The sequence below is a fragment of the Corythoichthys intestinalis genome, chromosome 5 (genome assembly GCF_030265065.1).
Source record: "Corythoichthys intestinalis isolate RoL2023-P3 chromosome 5, ASM3026506v1, whole genome shotgun sequence".
In the NCBI taxonomy this organism is placed as follows: domain Eukaryota; kingdom Metazoa; phylum Chordata; class Actinopteri; order Syngnathiformes; family Syngnathidae; genus Corythoichthys; species Corythoichthys intestinalis.
Window position 1 is genome coordinate 13,788,221 of NC_080399.1, and position 24,334 is coordinate 13,812,554.

The window sequence follows — 24,334 nt, forward strand, 5'->3', positions numbered from 1 at the left end:
CAACAATGTTTTTATTAGACAGCAGTGGCTTCCTCCGTGGAGTCCTCACATGAACACCATTCTTGGTCATAGTTTTACATATAGTTGATGTGTGCACAGCGATATTGGACTGTGTCAGTGATTTCTGTAAGTCTTTAGCAGACAGTCAAGTGTTCTTTTTTTTTTTACCTCTCTGAGTATTCTCTGCTGAACTCTTGGCGTCATCTTTGGTGGACGGCCACTCCTTGGGAGAGGAGCAACAGTGCCAAACTCTCTCCATTTGTAGACAACTTCTCTGACTGCCGATTGATGAACAGCCAATCTTTTAGAGATGGCTTTGTGTCCTTCCCCAACTTTATACAAATCAACAATCCTTGATCGCAGGTCTACAGATAACTCTATTGACTGAGCCGTGATGCACATCAGACAACGCTTCTCATCAAGACAACTCTTACCAGGTGGGTGTTTTATAGTGGGCAGGGCAGCTTTAAACCATTCATCAGTGATTGGGCATACACCTGACTTAAATTGTTTGGTAAAAATTGCTTTCAATTGCTCTTTAAGTCTCCTTAGGCAGCGGGTTCACTTACTTATTTTTCCCCCTTCTGTCATTGTTTGCATGCTATCCTCATTAAAAAATGAAAACCTATAAATCTTTGGGTGGTTTTAGTTAAAGCAGACACTGTTTTTGCATCTGTGTGATTTTGACAAAGATCCGATCACATTTGATGATTTTATGCAGAAATGTCAAAAATTCCAAAAGGTTCAGATACTTTTTCATACCACTGTAAGTCAACGGAAAAACCGTTTTAATCATTGAGGAAATCTGACCCGAGGCTGTTTGAAGCCGCTGATGTCGGAATCATCCAAGAGTTGTGTGCTGTAGCATTTTTTCAGCCGGATTCAACCCATTAATCTTTTTTTTTTTAAAGAGGCACTTTACTCAGTTCCTAATATTTTGAACTGTATAATGGATAAGAATTGTGCCCTTTGGTGAAGTGTGTTATCCAAGTGTTTTTTTTTTTATTGCAATTGCATTTGGAAGTTAAATCCTCCTCCAGAGGCTAAAATTAGAAAATTTCTGAAGTCGTATGTCACACTTGTTCATTTTTCACACCTATAATTATTAGGAGCACTAAGGTATCTGGAGGTTGCCACTTACTGCATACAGTATATAAATAATACATTATTTAAATTTATACATATGCAACTGCAGTGGTTTAGGGCAATACTTTCGTCACATCTCCTGTGCGTTGTCTCCCAACATTTGCAAGATGATAATGAATTCCATGCACCGTGTGTTGGCATCATGTGAGTGAATGTTTTATTTAAGTAAGAATAATGAATTTGTAACTAGGAAGTCCTTGTAAAAGCTTGCCAGCTGACTGAAATACAGAGTTGTAAAGTGAGTTAATTTTTAATTTTTGTATGATTGTGAAATATGTAAGCTAAGTCTCATTTTTCTGAAGATTGTAGTCCGTGTCTCCTTGATGTGTAAGTTACCACACGCGTTGCCAACGCCCACAAGTGTCCTACCGACACACTTTCTCCACCGACGGAAATCAGAGTAAAGCTGCATACAGTGGGGCAAATAAGTATTTAGTCAACCACTAATTGTGCAAGTTATCCCACTTGAAAATATTAGAGAGGCCTGTAATTGTCAACATGGGTAAACCACAGCCATGAGAGACAGAATGTGTTAAAAAAAAAAACAAAAAAAAACAGAAAATCACATTGTTTGATTTTTAAAGAATTTATTTGCAAATCATGGTGGAAAATAAGTATTTGGTCTATACCAAAAGTTCATCTCAATACTTTGTTATGTACCCTTTGTTGGCAATAACGGAGGCCAAACGTTTTCTGTAACTCTTCACAAGCTTTTCACACACTGTTGCTGGTATTTTGGCCCATTCCCCCATGCAGAGCTCCTCTAGAGCAGTGATTTTTTGGGGCTGTCATTGGGAAACACGTACTTTCAACTCCCTCCTGACCCCGTGGCGTCAAAATGATAACAAGAACGGGGAGCAAAAATCCCAGAACCACACGGGGGGACCTAGTGAATGACCTACAGAGAGCTGGGACAAGAGTATCAAAGGCTACTATCGATAACACAATGCGCAGCCAGGGACTCAAATCCTGCATTGCCAGACGTGTCCCCCTGCTGAATATAGTACAGGTCCAGGCCCGTCTGCGGTTCGCCAAAGAGCATTTGGATGATCCAGAAGTGGACTGGGAGAATGTGTTATGGTCAGATGAAACCAAAATTGAACTTTTTGGTCGAAACACAGGTTCTCTTGTTTGGAGGGAAAAAAATACTGAATTGCACCATACCCACTGTGAAGCATGGGGGTGGAAACATCATGCTTTGGGGCTGTTTTTCTGCAAGGGGACCAGGACGACTGATCTGTGTAAAGGAAAGAATGAATGGGGCCATGTAGCGAGAGATTTTGAGTGAAAATCTCCTTCCATCGGCAAGGGCATTGAAGATGAGACGTGGCTGGGTCTTTCAGCATGACAATGATCCCAAACACACAGCCAGGGCAACAAAGGAGTGGCTTCGTAAGAAGCACTTCAAGATCCTGGAGTGGATCCTAGCCAGTCTCCAGGTCTCAACCCCATAGAAAATCTGCGGAGGGAGTTGAAAGTCCGTGTTGCCTAACGACAACCCCAAACATCACTGCTTTAGAGGAGATCTGCATGGAGGAATGGGCCGAAATACCAGCAACTGTGTGTGAAAAGCTTGTGGAGAGTTATAGAAAACGTTTGGCCTCCGTTATTGCCAACAAAGGGTACATAACAAAGTATTGAGATGAACTTTTGGTATTGACCAAATACTTATTTTCCACCATGATTGGCAAATAAATTATTTAGAAATCAAACAATGTGATTTTCTGTTTTTTTTTTTTCTCCACATTCTGTCTCTCATGGTTGAGGTTTAACCATGTTGACAACTACAGGCCTCTCTAATGTTTTCAAGTGGAAGAACTTGCACAATTAGTGGTTGACTAAATACTTATTTGCCCCACTGTATTGATGAGAAAATGCATTTTTTCAGAAGAGCTTAGCTGAAAATGGCTTTGAAAATGACATTCTGGGCATTTTCAACTCAAACCGACATGGAAACCTGGTAAAATGGCATTCAATGTTGTGATAAATTATATTAAAAAATTGAAGTGCAACTTTAATGTTTTTATTAACCAATGTTCCTGTGTGCAATTTCTTTGAAAACCACTGTCCAAGAGATGTCGCCTGCTTTCCGTGCAATTTAACGAAGTACTGTACGCTAGTTTTGTTGTTGTTGTAGAATTTCATAGCGGGCCAGATCAAATGCTTTTACAAACCCTTCATGACCCTAGGCTCTCTGCTCCTACTTTAAAAGGAAAGCGCAGATCCAAATTTGGTGCGTGGCATGTGAACTGGATGAGCTTTTATCGAAGACGCTGGCTGAATGTGCTGATGTCTGTAGAAAATGCTGGCTGTGTCACGAACACGTGGAAAGTAGCAGTTGAGAGCATCTGTATTTGTTTATGTTTGGAGTGGTTGGCTGTTTGGCATCCCTTTGCTTTTTTGGCATTAGGTTAAAATGTCTTCCTTTACTTACCCCATTCAGCATTTTGGCCTGTTTTTATTTGAAAGCACAATAAAAGTTCATGTTTCCTCAAGCAGTGCTGTACGATATTCTTCTAGACACACTAAACTGTAATATAGGGATTTACAGGGTCTTACTGTGTTTTTTTTACCATGGGATTAACAAGTAGCTTAATTGCAAGTTTTTTATCGCAAAGAAAGAATAATAATCATCGGAAATTCAAGTTTTGTTTCAGGGCTTTCATTGTGGATTGATGAATTGTGGACTTGATCGTTAGTTATTCCAGTTGTTGCAAAGATGGTAGTTAGCATGGCATGTTGTTTGCGAACCGGGTGGTCGTAGTTCATTTGAACCAGTGTAGTCTTCGTCAATGACGATAACGAAAATATTTAGTTGCCGAGCTTTTTTTTTTTTTCATGACGTTGATGTGACGATGATGAGCTAAAAACGTGTTTTGGGAGACTAAAACATAACAAGACGGATGTCATTTTTCGTCTGACGAGACGACGTCAACACGAAAAGGCGACATAGTTTGTCATACGTTCACAATGCGTGATATTTTCATATTGTACGTGTAGTACGTCAGCTTGCATCGTAGCTGTGTTTGGTCGTGTCACTCGTGAGATGTGCTGCGCCTCTCCCTCAATCTCTTCACCGGAGTTTAGGATGTGTTTCAAGTTATGCTGTGCTCCATCTTGTTTGTTTGGAAACACATGGTAAGATCTTGGGATGAGAGAATATAGAAAGTTGGTTTAGGCTTTAAAGTTCTGTGCTGAGTGAGCACCACACACCAAATGTAACTTGTCGAGTTAGCATAGCATCAATTTTAGCGTGGTAAGCATCCTCTTACATGCTAGAAGAACTTTTTTTTTTTTTTTTTTTTTATATACAGTTCGTTCTTCTAGGTGGGTTTAATTGTAAATAATCTACTGCTTTTCCTGCTAAGTGTGTATTACTATCACCAAGTTGGCGTTGTCCTTGTAGATGCTACAATATGTGCTCGTCTGTCTATGATCATTCAAAATAGTTGGAAACCTTTATTTTTGGATTAAAACTTGTCAGTTTTACAGACAAAAACATTTTGAGTAACTGTCGACTAACATGAATGAATTTTAAAAATGCGCTTTTCAGAACACTATCACACCATGATAATACGTATATCTACTGTATTCCACTTGCACACACACACATCTCATTTTCAGTCCTGAATGGTAATCTTTTAATGAAAAATGCATTTTAATGCTAAAATGCCTGGGTGGGTAGTAACGTGTTACATTTACTTGAGCAACGTTTTGATAGAAATGTACTTCTTAGAGTAGTTTTACCACCTAATGCTTTTTACTTTTACTTGAGAACATTTGTGAGAAACAAACAGTACTCTTCCTCCACTACTTTGGGCTGAACGAGAGTCATTACATTTTTGCTCTTTATTCTACATGCTGACTTTTGTAGAGATGTCAACAATAGCTCTACCAGTTTCACCAATAAAATGTCGCAACAATGAACACATAACTCTATTATACCATTCAGAGGTAACAATGTTTTTTCTCCACTAGAGGGCATTCATGCTCTTCGAACGGGTAATGGGTCGTATTGTTGTTTTGGTCTGATTTTGATGATTTTTGTGTCATCTTTTTGGCATAATACGGTCATGTAATATGCTATAGTTCAGTATAATAATAATACAGCTCATATAAATGAAGTTTTTCTGAGAGGAAAAATATACAATTGTTAAATAAATTTTAAAAAATCATACATTGTAAGTAGTTACTCACAATGTTACTAATTACTTGAGTATTCTTTTCAACGAATACTCTTTTACTTGCACTTGAGTAAATTTTGGAGACTTACTTTTACTTGTGTAATATTATTTAGAAGTAACGCTACTCTTACTTGAGTAAAATTTTTAGCTACGCCACCCACCTCTGCTAAAATATTAAACGAAATTTGTTTGAGATTTCGTCGACTAAAACACGAACACCTTTAGAAAACAGTAAAACATGACTCAGAAGTATTTTTGTCAAAAAGACTTAAAGGTATCCTCTGTTTTTAAGGCAAGTGATTCTTAAAAGATACATGTTAGTATGAGTTAACAATAATTTGATAATAAAACCCATCTTAAAGTTTTTGTTTTAATAAAGTTTGTAAAATTATTCAAAGTGATAGGTCGCCATTCTTGTTACGTCGCAGTGCGTGACGTCACTGGTCCCGTTGCGGAAATCCCAGCGCGTCACTCGTTAGCTTTCCCAACATATCGTCAGTTCTACCCTTCCTATTTGAACCAGATCTGAAAAGTGAAGAGCAGGACAGCACTGTCGGTCGTTCACAAGACGAGCTTCAGGGAAAAATGCGTGCAGCAAATACCTGATAAGACAAAAGTTGGGCAAAACTGGTGATGCGAGAGAGTGCTGTTGAACTCCAGTAGTGAGCGAGAGTTTATGCCGTTTGGAAGTCCGGTTTTATTAGCAGATATTCAAGGTAAGCATATTGCGTTTTCAAACTTATCCCAATATAATTATGTAGATTCTTAGCATCCAGAGCTGTCGTGTGCTTACAGTACAGGCCAAAGAGCACACCTTGTGTAATCCATGTCTTGTACATCGTAACGCGTGGTAGATAGGATACGTGTATAAAAGTGCCAAAAAGGGGAGAAGCTTCCACTTATGCACATTTATTCCCAAAAAATATTTCCACCTTGACCACTTTTCACTTGGGAGCTCAGCAGTACGCAAACACGCGTTCCCTGACGAACTCCCAACATTGTTGTAAGGTCCACGTCAGAGTCACTGTCGTCACTGTAGCGTGCCATAGTGCTTTAATTATTTAGTATGATTTGGGGAAAACTCCCACGAAGAATAGTCAACAAAAAAGATAGCAATAGTAATCCAAATCCGCGTTTTTTACTCACTCGAAGATCCAGGAATTAGACCGATACCATGGCAATGTCGCAGCCGCGATTAGGCTGTCGATTCCACAAAATAGACTGATCCGAAAAGCCGCTGTGGGACCGACGGATCAAAAATGGACAGATCCGAAACCAATATTGCAGACGCGGTGGGACCGTTGGATCCAGAAATTAGACGGATCCCTTACTTGACTGAGGATTCAGGAAAAATGTTCGGGCGCTAGTTGTAACGCGTGGTGGGTAGGATGCGTGCATATAGGGACCAAAAAGGGGGAGAAGCTTCCACTTGTGCACATTTATTCACTAAAAATAATAATTCCACCTTGACCACTCACTTCACTCCCCTTGTTTCCATTTGACTGGAAATTGCATCCAAAAGCAGCACATCGTGGCATTTTACTTCGCGAGTTTAGGCAGCAATAAGCAATTGTTGAACACCCAAGATACCAATGACGTCATCACTGCGAGCTCGCAAACCATGGTGCCAACTAACGGTCAAAATATGGACTAAATATCATAAAATATTGCCATTGATTTAACATTTTATGTGTTTCTAACAACATATTTTAGTACAAGAGAACAATTGTGGTTTATTGGAGCCTACATGTATTTAAGTTAGAGGATCACTTTAAGACAAAAATTAAAAGGGCTGCCAAAAACAATACTGATTTGACTTGTTTTCAAAGCATACATTATTCATTCATTAATGACTTTTAAATAGAAGGTAAGTAGTTAAAGCATTTTTGCAATGTTATCTGAATGTTTATTTCCAATGTCAGCTTGTCTTTATTGCAAGAAAAAAATGACACAATTGTTTGTTTGGCTGCCAAAACTTTGGGAGGTCAGCTTTGCAAATCCCATTCTGAAGGCCCCTGGAAATGTCAAAGAATTTCTCTGACTAAGTTCAACTTTTGATTATGAACATATTTTATCATACATAGCCAAACATGACCCAGTGATGGATTTTGTAGCAGTTGCAATGCGTTGCACTTCCCTTTAAGATCAGTGAAGCAAAGAGGGAGCCTGTTTCTGATTTTCCTTCTGAGGCTGCGTGAGAGCGAGAGAAAGAAAAAAACAACGCAAAAGAATTGGAACTATTTTGGCTCAGTGTTCCGTAACAGCGCCTCAGATTTAAGATAAATTGTGCAACTTTGGCTGCTAATAATGTTTTGAGCACGTGGGATCCTTTGAGGCTGTTGTACATTCTTGAAACTCCTTCACACTCTATTATTGTTTTCTTTTTCATTTTGTTCTTGTTTCCTCACCGTCACTTTTTCACTCGTGTTAAAGAAGCACCTCAATAAATGCACGGTGTCTTTTTCCTGCCTTGTTCATTGGTGATGTTCCAAATGTCTCTAAGTTTTATGACACTGGCATTAAAGAAGATAGCTGTACAGTCCATTTGAAATGGAAGGGTAGAAAGTGAATGATCATGTTTCAGTGCCACTGACGGGGATCGTTGTAATTCAAATGGATTGGGCGTCTATCGGCATCAAACATAAGATGTGGGCTTTGACAGATTACTTTTTTTTTGATGAGGAGATGGGTTAAAATTAGGGCTGAACGATATTGGAAAAAACTGACATTGCGACTTTTTGGGGGTTTGCTGTATATTGCGATATACACTCACCGGCCACTTTATTAGGTACACCTGTCCAACTGCTCGTTAACACTTAATTTCTAATCAGCCAATCACATGGCAGAAACTCAGTGCTTTTAGGCATTTAGACATGGTTTAAGACAATCTCCTGCAGTTCAAACCGAGCATCAGTATGGGGAAGAAAGGTGATTTGAGTGACTTTGAACGTGGCATGGTTGTTGGTGCCAGAAGGGCTGGTCTGAGTATTTCAGAAGCTGCTGATCTACTGGGATTTTCATGCACAACCATCTCTAGGGTTTACAGAGAATGGTCCGAAAAAGAAAAACTATCCAGTCAGCGGCAGTTTTGTGAAATGCCTTGTGATGCCAGAGGTCAGAGGAGAATGGCCAGACTGGTTCGAGCTGATAGAAAGGCAACAGTGACTCAAATAACCATCCGTTACAACCAAGGTAGGCAGAAGAGCATCTCTGAACGCAGAGTACATCGAACTTTGAGGCAGATGGGCTACAGCAGCAGAAGACCACGCCGGGTTCAACTCCTTTCAGCTAAGAACAGGAAACTGAGGCTACAATTTGCACAAACTCATCGAAATTGGACAATAGAAGATTGAAAATACGTTGCCTGGTCTGATGAGTCTCGATTTCTGCTGAGACATTCAGACGGTAGGGTCAGAATTTGGCGTCAACAACATGAAACCATGGATCCATCCTGCCTTGTATCAACAGTTCAGGCTGGTGGTGGTGGTGTGATGGTGTGGGGAATATTTTCTTGGCACTCTTTGGGCCCCTTGGTACCAATTGAGCATCGTTGGAACGCCACAGCCTCCCTGAGTATTGTTGCTGACCATGTCCATCCCTTTATGACCAGAATGTACCCAACTTCTGATGGCTACTTTCAGCATGATAATGCGCCATGTCATAAAGCTGGAATCATCTCAGACTGGTTTCTTGAACATGACAATGAGTTCACTGTAATCCAATAGCCTCCACAGTCACCAGATCTCAATCCAATGGAGCATCTTTGGGATGTGGTGGAACGGGAGATTCGCATCATGGATGTGCAGCCAACAAATCTGCACCAACTGTGTGATGCCATCATGTGAATATGGACCAAACTCTCTGAGGAATGCTTCCAGCACCTTGTTGAATCTATGCCATGAAGAATTGAGGCAGTTCTGAAGGCAAAAGGGGGTCCAACCCCTTACTAGCATGGTGTACCTAATAAAGTGACCGGTGAGTGTATATTGCAATATTAAAACTAGAAGAATTTTCACCAGGTGACTTGAATAGCTCTGTTTGGGAAGACATTTGGTGCCTGATCCGATCACATAATCAGAAATCGGGCCGATTGGGCCATTTTTCAGCTGATCGGAATCGGGTGAAAAGGATGGTGTTTTTATTCTAAAAAAATATTTGTTTTTCTGCTTCATGCTCGTACAGCCTCTCACCCTCCCTCATACTAAATAGTGTGACCAAACTGTTTTTCTTGGTCACCATTGCAACTGGTTTGATACCTATTTTTAATGATGATTGACGGGTTTTTAGCTTCGATCTGGCCAGAGACGCCTCGGTAGCGCTATGATCAAAGGCGCAAAGGGGTTATTCATCATTAAGCTTGGTACATTGTCTGAGGTGTGCTGTGGCAACTCATTCATTGTGAGTAGGCATGTGCCAATATTAGATTCTGACGGTATGATAATCTTAAGCCAAAATATCCCGGTTTCACAGTATCATGGTATTGCAATTACAGCTCTAAAATGTGTTACTTTGAGATACTTGGGCTTAAAAAAAACTTTTCCATTGAACGTGATTTTTATTTTTCAAAACATATTCGAAAATTGGAACATAAGTATAATGTTAAGTTAAAAAAATTTTAAAATTACAACACAAAATTATTACATTATACATACATTCTCTTTCTCAACATTGACAGTTGCCAGAGAGAAAAAAACACTTCTAGACACACATAACACGCTGGAGTTAACTTTCGTAGCTGGGGGGAAACGTTCATGACAGTGTTTACTAACCATTAGTTTCGTATAAATGCGAAATCATATTGGAGTTATTACCTTCTCGGCAGCTACCCTCTGCAAACATGTTTTACATGTCGGTTGGCCCTCCTCCTCTAAACCGCTGCCGTCTGTAACTTTTCTGTAGCCAAAATATTCCCGTACCAGCGATTTCATTTTCTTCGATGGGGTAAAAAGTTCAGGAGTTTCACCTCCGTCAGCCATCGTGTAGCACAGCTACACTCACTGACATTGAGCAACATCCAGTGGGGGAGGATTGAACCTTGTAGCTGCAAGCGAGGGATTTCTTCCTGGATTTTTGGGACATAAAAAATAGCTAATATCGTGGACGGTATGACGGAAAATGTTTGCGGTTTTGAAAACGTGATGTTTTCATACCATAGAATACCTTGAAACCAGTAATCAGTAGAGGTGTGCGAAGTTTCCAATTCTGAGATTATTCGAGATTCGGCCTTGGAAGATTCGAGAACGATTCACAAAAATACAAATTCCGATTATTGAATTATACCAGGTAAAGCAGACCTAAAACACAGTCAGCGCAGTCTTCGGGACCCAATGAGGAACGGACTGAGAGTAAATATCATGTTCAACTCATGCCGCTAGATAAAAAAAAAAACGACAGCTGCCTCAAACAACGATCAGTTGCTTGTTGCTACAAACATACGGCCACATACGGCTATAGTAGATATCACATATTTGTAGAACTAGATGCAAAATGACAGACGATGGCGCCGGTAGGACATGTAAAAAGAACTAGATGCTAAATGACAGACTTGCCGTTTTGTAGTTGTCGCGTTGTTAACAGCCGCCATCTTAAAGCAGTAGACTTCTCTAGAAGGCTCTGTTGTAGCGAACCTAATTAATTTTTTATCTAAAATACTCCTAAATCGTCAAAATCTTAACTTGAATCATCTTTAAATGATGAAACAATCGAACAATTCGATTTATAATCGAATCGGAGCCTCAATCGTAATCGCAATCGAATCGTTAGGTGCCAAAAGATTCCCACCTCTAGTAATCACATCTAATTGTGAGGAGAGGTTGTTCTCGGCAGTGCAAAAGTCAAAGCAAAAAACAAACAAACTTTTTTCGGCATCGGATCGAGACTCTAAATCGGCAGATTCTCAAAATCGTGTGACTTGGGTGCAAAAATATGCAATCGTGACTATTCATGTGATAGTTTAATCCAGGCTAAGGGTGTTTATATGTGAAGATGAAGATGATGAAGATTGGTATACATAAAAGGGATCCAGAAAACTGTGTCGCCGCACAACTGCCGCTGTTATGAAGAAAAACAAAAGTTTACTTAAAAGTGATCCTCTGATTTAAATACATGAAGCTCTAATAAACCACAATTGTTCTCTTGTACTAAAATATGTTGTTAGAAACACATAAAATGTTAAATCAATGGCAATACTTTATAATATTTAGTCCATATTTTGACCGTTAGTTGGCGCCAAGGTTTGCGGGCTCGCACTGATGACGTAATTGGTATCTTTCCAAATGTGTAGCGTGTTCAACAATTGCTTATTGCTGCCTAAACTCGCGAAGTAAAATGCATCGGTTGTGCTGCTTTTGGATGCAATTTCCAGTCAAATGGAAAAAAGGGGAGTGAAGTGAGTGGTCAAGGTGGAATTATTATTTTTAGTGAATAAATGTGCATAAGTGGAAGCTTCTCCCCCTTTTTGGTCCCTGTATGCATGTATCCTACCCACCACGCGTTACAATTGGCGCCCGAACATTTTTCCTGGATCCTCAGTCAAGTAAGGGTCCCATCGCGTCTGCAATAATGGTTTTGGATCTGTCCATTTATTTTTATTCGTCGGTCCCACAGCGGCTTTTCGGATCAGTCTATTTTGTGGAATCGACGGCCTAATCGCGGCTGCGATATTGCCATGGGATCGGTCTAATTCCTGGATCTTCGAGTGAGTAAAAAACGCGGATTTGGATTAGTATTGCTATCTTTTTTGTTGACTATTCTTCGTGGGAGTTTTCCCCAAATCATACTAAATAATTAAAGCACTATGGCACACTACAGTGACGACAGTGACTCTGACGTGGACCTTACAACAATGTTTGAGTTCGTCAGGGAATGCGTGTTTGCGTACTGCTGAGCTCCCGAGTGAAGAGTGGTCAAGGTGGAAATATTATTTTTTGTGAGTAAATGTGAATAAGTGGAAGCTTCTCCCCTTTCTGGTACTTTTATACACGTATCCTAGCTACCACGCGTTACAATGTACAAGACCTGGATTACACAAGGTGTGCTCTTTGGCCTGTACTGTATGTAAAGCACACGACAGCTCTGGATGCTAACAATCTACATAATTATATTGGGATAAGTTTGAAAACGCAATATTCTTACCTTGAATATCTGCTAATAAAACCGGACTTCCAAACGACATACACTCTCGCTCACTACCGGAGTTCAACAGCACTCTCTCGCATCACCAGTTTTGCCCAACTTTTGTCTTATCAGGTATTTGCTGCACACATTTTTCCCTGAAGCTCGTCTTGTGAACGACCGACAGTGCTGTCCTGCTCTTCACTTTTCAGATCTGGTTCAAATAGGAAGGGTAGAACTGACGACATGTTGGGAAAGCTAACGAGTGACAAGCAGGAATTTCGGCATTCGGGGCCAGTGACGTCATGCACTGCGACGTAACAAGAATGGGGACCTATCACTTAAAATAATTTTACAAACTTTATTAAAACAAAAACATTAAGAGGGGTTTTAATATCAAATTATTATAACTCATACTAACATTTATGTTTTAAGAATTACTTGTCTTAAAAATAGAGGATCCCTTTAAAAAAAAAAAAAAAAAACGATGTCCTGCAATGGGCGATTTTCTCACGAGATATTGTGCAGGCCGAGTTAAAACAGTTTGAATGTGTGGCACAAATCTTAAAAAACAGGAAGAAAGAATCTCTTTTAGATTTTAGTTTACCACTAATAACCAGTATGGCTCTGGTCACGATTTATGTCAAATGATTGGTCTCCTCACCTCTTACTCAGTAGCACTCATAAACATATCTCCAGATGCTATGGGATTATTACTTTATGTCTGAGCAAGGACATTCAAGCCAGGCTTCTTAAGAAAACTGGGGTCAAATGTCATTTAAATCACTTTTAGGCATGAGCTATCTAAGAACCCGACCATTTCAGATTTATGGTTGACACTCAAAGGTCAGTCCGTGTGTTCTTCAGCTCTGTATACTCACCAATCATCTTCTAAATATAATGAGTTATTGTTCTCTGTCAAGCCAAATGTATTTATATCACACAGATTTACAACAGAACCCCATGCAAGCAAGCAATTGAAACTCACCTTGAGCAGAATCAAGATTCAATTTTCTGACTATCTCTCTTTGCCAGTTGAATTTAGTAGGGCAACAGAGGGTAGGAAACAGACAGGTTCAACAATTAGGGCAGGGATAAGGGAACAATGGGCATGATCTTAGTTGCATCAACAACTATAATGCTCCTGTGATTGCATATTTCAGGACCTTATTGATAATCAGATATTCTATCTAATAGAGCAAACACTGTTGACCCTTTTTGCAAAAATTTGGAAAAAATTGTGAGAAGCAATCAATTGCGCCGACTGCCAGAATTCCTCCGGCCTTCTGAGGCTTGTGGGAAAAGAAAACTGAGCAACCGCCCGCAGGGTTGTGATCATAGTTAATCTGACCGTCCTCATTTTTCTTCTTCCTGTACAGTCCCAGTGCGCATGCGTGACTGTACCAGCCTGGAAAGCTTGGCTCATAAGCTTCTCCGCTGTTTAGACTAGCGGCTTGCGCCCCCTCCTCCCTGTCCTAATCCCTCACTGTCTATCTCCTCGTCATAAGGTCATTAAGCTGTCACACTGCTACGATAAAACATCCATTTCGCTGCATGGGATCTTGAAGCAACTTGCCACTGTTGTCTCACGGCAAGATTTGTTGTTTACACCAAGCAGTACAGTGGTATCTCTACATACAAAGTTAATTCGTTCCAGAACCTTGTTTGTAAGTCGAAATGGTGGTACATCGAGCAGGATTTTCCCATAAGAATACCGTATTGGCCCGAATATAAGACAGCTCTGATTATAAGACGACCCCCTCTTTTTCAAGACTTAAGTTCGAAAAAAGACTTTTTGAACACCAGATTAATCTTTATACTGAAAATAATTACAGTACATCTGAAACACATAATTATAACAACATATTTGAGAGAAAAAGCATGTTATTTTGCCTCATTCAAATCTTAATATCTGAACATTTAAATATGTAAACTAAAGTGCAATCACATTCGTAAATGAATGGCTCTGGTTTTTGAAATGTAAATAAACCAATCTATTTTAATAAAACAACAAAGTGAAGTCTAACTGTAACTGTAGTCTTGAAACAAGTCTGAAAAAGGAAAAACATTGCAATAAAATAATGCAAACTGGTTAAACTAGTAGCTGAGATCTGTCATGACAGAACATCGCTTCAATGATATCTGGCGTCATCTAGCGTCGTGAATGGGTATAATGTCTAGACCGCGAATATAAGACAACCCCCTCTTTTTCAATCTTATTTCAATGCAAAAAGCTATCTTATATTCGGGCCAATACGGTACATTATAATTCCATTCATTCGTTCCACAACCCGAAAACCTACACTACCGTAAATCCTTAATAAATACTGCTGGTATTATTGCAAAGAGCAATTACACAGAGCAAAACAAATAAATTATGAATCGGATAAAAATAATACCTGGAATAATGTAACGAACCAGGTTCTAATGTGGCAGATGTGTTTTGCGTGGTGTACCTGAACGCACCGCGTGGCTGACTTGACAGAGTGAGAGAGGATTTTTTACTTGCACTTTTCATGTTCTGTCAGACGTAAACTGCGGCGGACAGTAGGCATGTTGTGTTGCACAAGTTCTGAAATAAAAGATTAAAAACCTGACAAAGCTGGCAATTTCTTTAGCGATATTACAGTAATAATAGTCTCCTTAACTCATAAAGACTGGAAAAGGGAGGTTCGAGGAGGACCGTCGAGACCGTAGGCATTCTACGGCCGTACTGTCGAACCAGTTCAGGGCGCGCACACCACGGTCAAATTTTTCAATCATTTCCATCTTCATTTTAATGGTAAGCCTCACCTTTTTCCTTTTGTCACCGCCTGCACTAATATTCTTGGAACCCATGTTGATTTCTCTCACAAGAAAATCCGGCGTGCATCCGTCTTGCGGGAAAACAAAGAAACTGCGATGCTGTCATAAATCGTCATATTTCGAGCATTGTCGTTGGATATATAAACAAATGGCGAGTCAAATTTTACGTTGGATGTCGAAAAGATAGTGTGTCGGAAAAATCGCATGTCGAGGTACCATTGTACTACTAAAAAACTGAAGATTCTTTCGTTTTCACGTCTATTGCTTTTTTGGTGTTTTTGCGTGAAGTTAAGACATGAATCTACCCGCCATGGCAAGTTATTTTCTCCATTTTGTTTGCATTGAATGAATGCATTTGTCGGAATGAGACACCTGAACGGTTGACAACAACGACGGTCTTGGAGAGTTGACCTGTCGCGAAAGAAAATTTTGGATTCTAAGGTGTCTGTTCACAAAATGTGACATGAAAAATAAAAACAAAATAAGTTCAAGGCGCTATCTAGGGAGATATGTTTTCTTAAAAATCACTGCGAATCACTGCGAAGGAAGACGAAGTGAATTAACTGTAGCTAATGAAACAGCTCTACTTAGACGTTATCGCGACGACGCTATATTATCTTACTAGGAGTAAGATATAATATTTGATAACAATAAGTACAACTTTGTACGACCATTTCGAGTTACTCGAGTATTCGTTTCAGCTCTACTTGGAATCCAGTTGTCAGGCATGAAAATCTCTCACCTTTCGGCGAAATTTGCCGTTTTGAAGTCAAAAAGGGTGACCTACATGAATTTTGTAGATCTGACGAGAACATTTTAAGTGGGGGGGAGATGGTCGGGAGTCGGGATACTTGGTATGCAAGCGGGGAAAGCGGCACAAAGCCAAAAAGGCGCACCAGAGTGGCCAAAACATTCAGCGAAACAAAGGAGGGTACACTTGCGTCCTGTCTCTTCAATGCCAAGTTTGGCTGCACGTCGGCCGTGAATGAACACCTAAAGCGCCGTCACCCAGTTGAACGACATTTTTTATTGAAGTCGCTAAGCCTGTCACAATATGTCATAATAAAAGTCCATTTATTGCACCGTAAATAAAAATGAGGGTGGTAATTTTCATGGCTGCGTTTTATCGCTGCGTGCATTCATGCATACATTTGTGTATGCGAGAACACGTGCGTGTTGATGGCATATGAGACTCCAGTTCCTTTCAAAGATGTTATTGGTCATCAACACATTGTAGAATTAAAGTTCAGACATACAAAATGAGGAAACACATCTATATTAAACAATGTAAACGTTAGCTTTGCTACATTGTGGCTAATGGGGGAAAAAAGACAACCTACAAACCACTTTAGCCTGCTATAAAACATTGTCAGTTTAAGCAATTCATGTTCGTCGTACAAATAACAAAATCTGGAGTTAATCCCACATACTTCAGAATTCAGATTCTACACTAAGAATAGCTTTAAAATGACACCCTTTATGAAAAATCTGATTGGCAATGAATAATTATCATACTTCTATTATTTATAGTAGTATACTATAATATTAATGCTTGATTTTTTTTAAAGAATTGTTTTGAATAATGTTGGAAAGGCGAAGTCAGTGTTCTGAATCTGTTTACATTCCATTCTTTTGCACTTGTGATGTTATTTACGTGTTTATTTGTACTTTAATAAAGAATTTGTTTGCCAAAAAGAATTTAAGTGTTACAAAATATTTTTGTGAATTAATAAGCGTCATCAAAAATTTCATTGCTAAATTAGTTTTAAAAAAAAATTAAAAAAAAAAAAAGGAGGGAAACAATTATTAGATTAGTCGACTAATCGTAAAAATAGTCGGCTGACTAATCAGGAGAAAATCAGTCGTTTGGGACAGCCCTTGTTGTACAGTGTACCGGAACATAATTCCTCCACACCCTTCTCACCTTTTTAACGCCTGACCCATTTTCATGCCTGAGTTGTTTTTTTTCAGCTATACTTCTGGGCTACCTCGTGTTCGATTAAGACATTCCATAGGCGCATCGCTTCACCATTTTGGACCCTTTAGAGAATGTTGATCCTTTTAATATCTTTCCGCAAAGTTTTTTTGGCAGTTGGCGATCTCAAAACCACCACCACTTTCGGAAGCGGAGTATGGGAAAGATCAATTTTCGGAGAGGAGTTTTTGGGCTGCAATAAAAAAAGACCAATGTTGGAAAGTAAAGTTGATTTTTTTAGCCAACAATACCGTTCCAATTAATTGAAACTGGGAGATCTGGCTGTGAATGATCATATTTCAGTGCCATTGACAGTGCTAGACATTCGCCCCCTCCCAGTCAAAATTGGACGTCTAGTGTTGTCAATGGCAACCAATGTGTTAAATGAGTGCCCTATACAGAGTTAACCCATTCAGTGTCAATGCAGTTGTAAAAGTCAATGGATAAGCAGTATAAAAAAAACTCAGGATGCTTTTTTTCCCAATGCTTTTAGCAAGTCATCTATCAGATAGGTACATGTCTGGACTTGATCCAAAAATGTCGACTCAACCCCCATGATTCCCCAATCACACGCAGACTCCTCGATCCCGACAGCCATGCAACGTGGTGATGCACATTCTCCTCTCATGTGGAAAAAAGAGTGCACGAATGTAGGTCACACCGCAGTCTCCTCTCCGTGCTTTCCCACACACTTGCCAGGAATTCCGCTCAAATTCCGGGCCCCAACATGGACTCGAGATGTCGTTACCCCGGCGACTGCGGGCCTGTCTTGGCTCGCCGATTAAAGAATCCAAACTATTCCATTTTTTTTTTCGTTTTATGTTAACGCTTGTCCGTTTGGACAGGATGGAATAATCAGATGGAAGTGCGAGGTGGCGACATGCCCGTGGAAAAGTGACGTTATAGCCGTCTGGGCCAATGTGGTTACAACTTGTCTTCAGACGTTTGGTATGCAGAGAGGCAAAAAGTAACGTGTGTTTGTGCTTCATAATTGTTAATTGTGCTGCAAAATATTCTCAAATTATACACACCCACCCTCAGCAATAAAAAGACATTTTACATCAAGCTTGTAGCTGAATTACAATCAGTTTGTTTTATAATGTCCTGAAGTAGCCATATCTCAATGCCATGCCCTAAAACGGTTGGAATAGAAGGCAGCAAAATTTGTTTGTCTTTTGTGGTTTTTAAATTACATCTGAAACAAATTGGCTGTAGATTTGAAGTCAAAGTTCAAAACTTGTCTTGACTCAATCCTCCTGCAATGTTGCAATCTTGCCTCACATTGATGAATGAGTGTGCTCAAAATAGAGGTCAATAAAAATTCTTTAAACCATTGCGGTTGATACTTCATAACATGTGTTGCTGTTTTGCTCAACTGATTGATTAAATCACAAATGTTTCAAAAACATACCGCTATAATTGTTATCCTAGCACAGGGTTCCAAACCTGTAACATCAGCTGTTTTGGTACTTTTATCAGGTTTTGCTGAGGAAGCATGAATGAACCTAATAATGTTCGCGCTACCACAATGGAAAAGAGCTGCCAAAAAGTGACTTTTTTTTTTTTTTAGTTCTCTTCTTTCAATGACAGAAACATACTTTTGACACAAAAGAGTGCCATCTGCTGGAATCTTGTTGCTGAATAAGTAATTTGATATGAGGAGGAGCTTTGTTTGGACAAACAATGCTTTTCTGCAATCATGTGGCATCTTTTGACAGTTACATACCTTTTTAACCCTTAGATGCACAAGTGACTGGACCTTACACTCTTCCATAAGTGGGTCAAAAATGACTCATATTAGAACCAATGTGTTTTTATGCCATTTTAGTGAAGAATATAATCTCACGTATATTAATTAGTATTATATTTAGGGCCACATAAGAATGATTTCGTGCTTGAAATATCTTTATGATTCAATTAACATAAAAAAAAACAACAACAGAAGAGCAATTGACTTTATCCTTCCTTGTATTTTATCATGAATGATGAAGAGCTCCGATGCATGTTTTTGGTAAAACAGCGGTGCTAAGCCCTTGTGGAAGCACTGACCGATCTTTTAGGATATTGTGGCTCTGTGTTCTGCCCTGGGTGGGAGGTAGATCTCTCTACTAAGAGCCCAACCAACTCATTCTGTTGGTCATGATTTGGACACTTTCTTCTTCAGAGGACTGAACAGGATCAATCTGACTCATAAGATTCTACTTATGAGTCAGATTGATCCTGTTCAGTTGAATTTCCAGGTGGACCACTTCCACTGCCACCTGGACGATACTCTGGGTCCTCATCAGAAATTTCGGACACTTGAGTCCAACCCCGTCACTGCCTCTCCATTAGGGTGACCAAACGTCCTCTTTTGCCCGGACATGTCCACCTTTCATGCCGTGTCCTCGTCATCCGGCCGGGTTTTATAAATTCATGAAAATGTCCGGCATTTATGATTTTTCACGGGACCAATTTGAAGAGAATCCGTCCGGCCGCTGGGGGGCAGCGCTTGTCTGCGTTGACGTGGCTCCTACTAGTAGGTGCGGGAGAAGAGTACAGTTAACCCCTTGTATTATGGGGCATTACCGCCATCTACTGGGTTGACGGTTTGGCAGGAGAACAGGCAGTTACAGACCACAATAAGGAGTAGTTCTAAGAGACGTTTATAGTGCTCTGTACACCTTTCTGTAAGTTTATCTCTAGTTAATGTCGCTCATGTGTCTTCTGTTTTATATTGGGTTAATACATGTACAAAGAGATGCATTATGTTGTATTAGTCTTGTATTAATTGTTCTGCGTTCGTGTATTTGGTTGAATGTTAGTATTATATTCTAAGTAGGAGCGTTGTTAAGAGTTTTTTTTACGATAAAAACTTATATAATGGCAACTGTTGACGTCTGTCGGAGCTTTGTACTGGCGTGATCTGTAAAATCCTGTTTGGTGTCGCATCGTTGCGCTGCCGATGATTGTAAACTTTTATAGCAAAGTTTGATTTTGCCTCGTCTCCCGGTACTCGCTAATAGGGTAGCTATCAATGAGCTAAGCCGCGCAAGGCATTATGGGAAACGTAGTTTTGAACTGCTGCGTTTGGAAACATGCTGGTTGAATAGTTTGCCAGTTTATTTTAGTTATTGTTTGCATGCAATCTAGAACATTGAATGAGAACAAAAACGGAGTGGGAATAACAATTTCTCAACGACAATTGTCGTGATAGTAATTTATAAAAATGTTTATGTGGCACATAGCCTACTGTGTGTCTGTATGTGTAGACCCGTGGAAATATAGTATAGTCACTATATTTCCACGGGTCTGCATAATATTTTTTTTGTCATTATTTCATTTGTTTTTTGTTTTTTTGTTTTTGCGTTTTTATTGTTTGATTATGTTTTAGTAAGAATAAAGCCTGTTGAGTAAAAACCTATTTCCATATAGTATGTAATATATACTATATGGCAATATATTTTTTTAAATAAAACTGAATTTTTCTGTCCATACGGAGGAGGCACGCTTTTAACATATTAAAATGATATAGGCATCTTTGAGTGAACTTCGAATAAAATTCAAGTACCTCGAGGCCGGGCCGAGTGTCCTCTTTTTTGGAAATCAAAATATGGTCACCCTACTCTCCATCATCCAACATCTGTAGGACCATTTCAGCTGTAAATCTAGCAGCTATGACATTTTGGATAAGGAAACATAAGAGTAGTGTTTTCAGTAGATCAATATGTAGCTGTATAAATAAATACACACAGGTCTTAATGCACAAATCTGATTTTTTTTGTGTTTTCCCGACTCGACTGAACGGGAAAAGTCGCATAAAAGTGGACCATTTCAAATTTGATCAAGGTCACTTTCGTATGTGGTTAAGATCCCACCCGGGCCACATTTTTCCAGAATGTGGCTGCGGTCTGAACTGTCAAGTCCCCCAAATTGGAATTCATGCTGCAATTAACGTCAGCAAAGAACGAGAGAGACAGGGTGCTACGGTAGCGGTGCAGCTGTGCATTAGCGTTAGCGCCTAGCTTGAACGCGGCTTTTGGGGAAGGAGTTGGCTTGACAACAGTCATAAAGAAATAAAACGGGGTGAGGATAAGTCTGAGAATGCTCTGTTTTCTCTCCACTCCAGATGAGGAATATTTCAAGATTGCTTAACGGCGAGGTGTCGAGGCAAACTGTCCGTATGTGTGTGTGTCATGCGTAGTCATTTGCGCATGCGGGCCAGATTGCTCAGTGCATCTTGGACTGTGAATTAGTGCGAATGTGTGATACTTGAAGAGGCTCAATTGACAAAGGCACTCTGAACGGGCACGCCAACAAAACAGATATGACAAAAAAATCGGAATTGTGCATTAGGATCTGCGATATGAACCTAGCCTTTGTTAGCTGGCTAGTTATGAAGTACGTTAATTTGTTGATAAATAATAAAAAGGGTCATGAAAGGCACACAAAATACTATATGGACATAATACAGTACACGTATCAGCTCTTGCTGTGTAAAATAATCTTAAGGGATCTCACTTTTTACATACCTGTGTGGTCCACGGTAAATTTATTCCTGACAGCCAAAGTTGATAAGAATGAAAGATTCCCAGTGGATTCCAAAGAAAATGCATGTGGGTCATTTTTGACCCACTTGTGGAAGCTTAGGGTAGTGATAAAAAAAATGACAATTTCTTCAAATGTATAAAAAGTTCATCAAAATTTTAAATGTCATTCTATCAAGAACATGTTTTTTGAGGAATACCTGGAATATGAATTGACAAGTTTCGTTCCAAAGATATTTCAAGAAAGCAACCTCACATGGTCATTTTTGACCCACTTATGCATCTAAGGGTTAAGGGGGGTGTCAATCAATGACATCCGTTGGTCTTGAACTGTCTCAAGGAGGATAAATCTGTCTTAATCTAAATCTGTCGGCATGTTATGCATTCGGTGCTTGAGTGGTCAGTCGTAAGCAAATTTCTATTTTAAAACTTCAGTGATTCTTATTCACTTTGTCAGTTTCTTGAAATGTTTTACCGTGGTACGTACAGTTCACATTTGCATAGCCATGAATTCATCCTCCCTTTTTTAAATTAAAAAATTTTTTTTTTACAAAAAACATTCCCGCATTCATTCGCATCAACTTTTCGTCCACTTGCGATGTTATGACATTAAGAAAAATAAATCTTTGCTGTAAAACGCTATTTATAATATGTATATTTTCCGGAGAACGTTTCTGAGGTTACAGCGTTGAAATGTCGAGTTTGTGGAGTATACAATCCATGAGATATACTACAAGTATTCATGAATGTTGCTAGTGCTTCTACTACACTATCATTCTTAGCAAGAAGCACTGAACTCATTTCTTTGTAATTAATGGTTTGTGTCAGTGTATGATGTGCTCTCAAAGGCTAGGTTATGACCGCAGGTCTAAATGCACAAATTCAATTTTTTCATGTTTTCCCTCGAGTGAGGCATTAAGTTGACAGTCTGAACGAGACAAGGTGCATGGAAGTGAACCTTTTCAAATCCAATCTGGGTCACTTTCGTATGTGGTTTAAATCCGATCTGGGCCACATTTTTCCAGAGTGTTGCGGCGAAATGTCAAGTCTCCCAAATCAGAATTCATGCAGCAATTACGTCAGCAAAGAGCAAGAGCGGCTGGCAGGACGGCTGCGATGTAGCTGTGCATTAGCGTTAGCGTCTAGCTTGAACTTGGCTTTTACGCAGGAGGCGGGCTTGACCACAGTAAAAAAAAAGAAATTAAGTGAAGAAAAGGATAAGCCTGATAATGCTCGGTTTTCCTTCTGTGCACTAAATAAGCAATATTTCCGTATTGCTTACATGGCCGAGCCAGGGCTAACTGAGCGTAGAAGTAGAACGCATGCACTCACAGTGTGTGCACGTGTTCCATCAATCCATATAAACTTTGAATATAACACTAAACGGGGATTATTAATGTCTGTTATTTGTGTCCTCTTTTTGAAAATCAAAATATATGCTAATATATGCTTCTGCGCATGCAGGTCAGTTTGCTCTGTGCTGGTCAGACTGCGAATTAGTGCACATGCGTACGTAATACTTGAACGTGCTCAATGGACAAAAGCAGCCTGAACGGGCACGGCTAAAAAACAGATATGATAAAAAATCGGAATTGTGCTTTAAGACTGCAGTATAAACCTACCCATAGTGTTCTGGAATCATATTTTGTCTAAACTATCAATAATAGGTAATAAAATATCAAATAAATATCAAAAAAGCCTAAATAATTTTAAATTGTTGTCATACCATTCATACCATGGATATTATGCTTTTATTTTTTTTATGATTGTCTTGCTGGTACTATGATTCCATCTCTCTTGTGAAGCGTCTTTGTGTGGCTTGAAAAGCGCTCTAGAAATACAATGTATTATTATTATTATTATCTGAAATTGAGGCTCATAAGTCCCACAGCATGTCAGGTGGGCATTTGCATGTTGTTTCAGCACCATTTCTGCTTATATTCCGGGACCTCTGTCCGTCCCGTCAACCCTGCGTTGTCATATGTACTTTGCATTCCGGCACCTTATGATTTACAAATTAAGCACTGGTTATAAAATGTACAAATTGTAGCTTTTTCTCAAGAGTAGAAGCTAGCTATCTCTGCTGTTAATAAGGTAGCTGTTACTGCTGACTAAGAATACAAACTTTTGTTAATACTGTATGTGAAGAAAAAAAAAATCCTATCCTGCTCATGTGCAACAGGGTTGCATAAGGTTGAGTAAGAAATTATTCTATAAAAACATATATCTATGAAAAATAGCAGTGCGAGAGAGCAGAAACTTTCCCTTGCCATTCTTTTTCAAAACTGTCAGATGATGACAAATTAAGGGTATTGTGATTCACTGCTTTCGTTATACTATAATAAAATGTTTATGGTAACAGGGTTACATGCACGTTGTGGGACACCGATTCCATGAATACTAATTCATGGTTGAATAATTATAGTCATTAAACAAATGTTCTAACAGTTACATGAGTTACATTTAAATTTCATTTGAACTGTTTTATTTCAAATTGAATTTGGTCATTGAGGGTGGCGGGACAAGAAAATAAATTGCATTTCAACGGGTACTCCAATTCCAGAATGACCCGTTTACCTCAGTTT

At 39.3% G+C, this 24,334-nt stretch overlaps 1 protein-coding gene across 1 annotated transcript in view; it reads left to right on the plus strand.

Annotated features, from left to right (window-relative positions):
• snx33 (sorting nexin 33) overlaps positions 1-24,334 on the plus strand; it is a 61,008-nt gene that overhangs the window by 20,843 nt on the left and 15,831 nt on the right. The window lies entirely within an intron of this gene.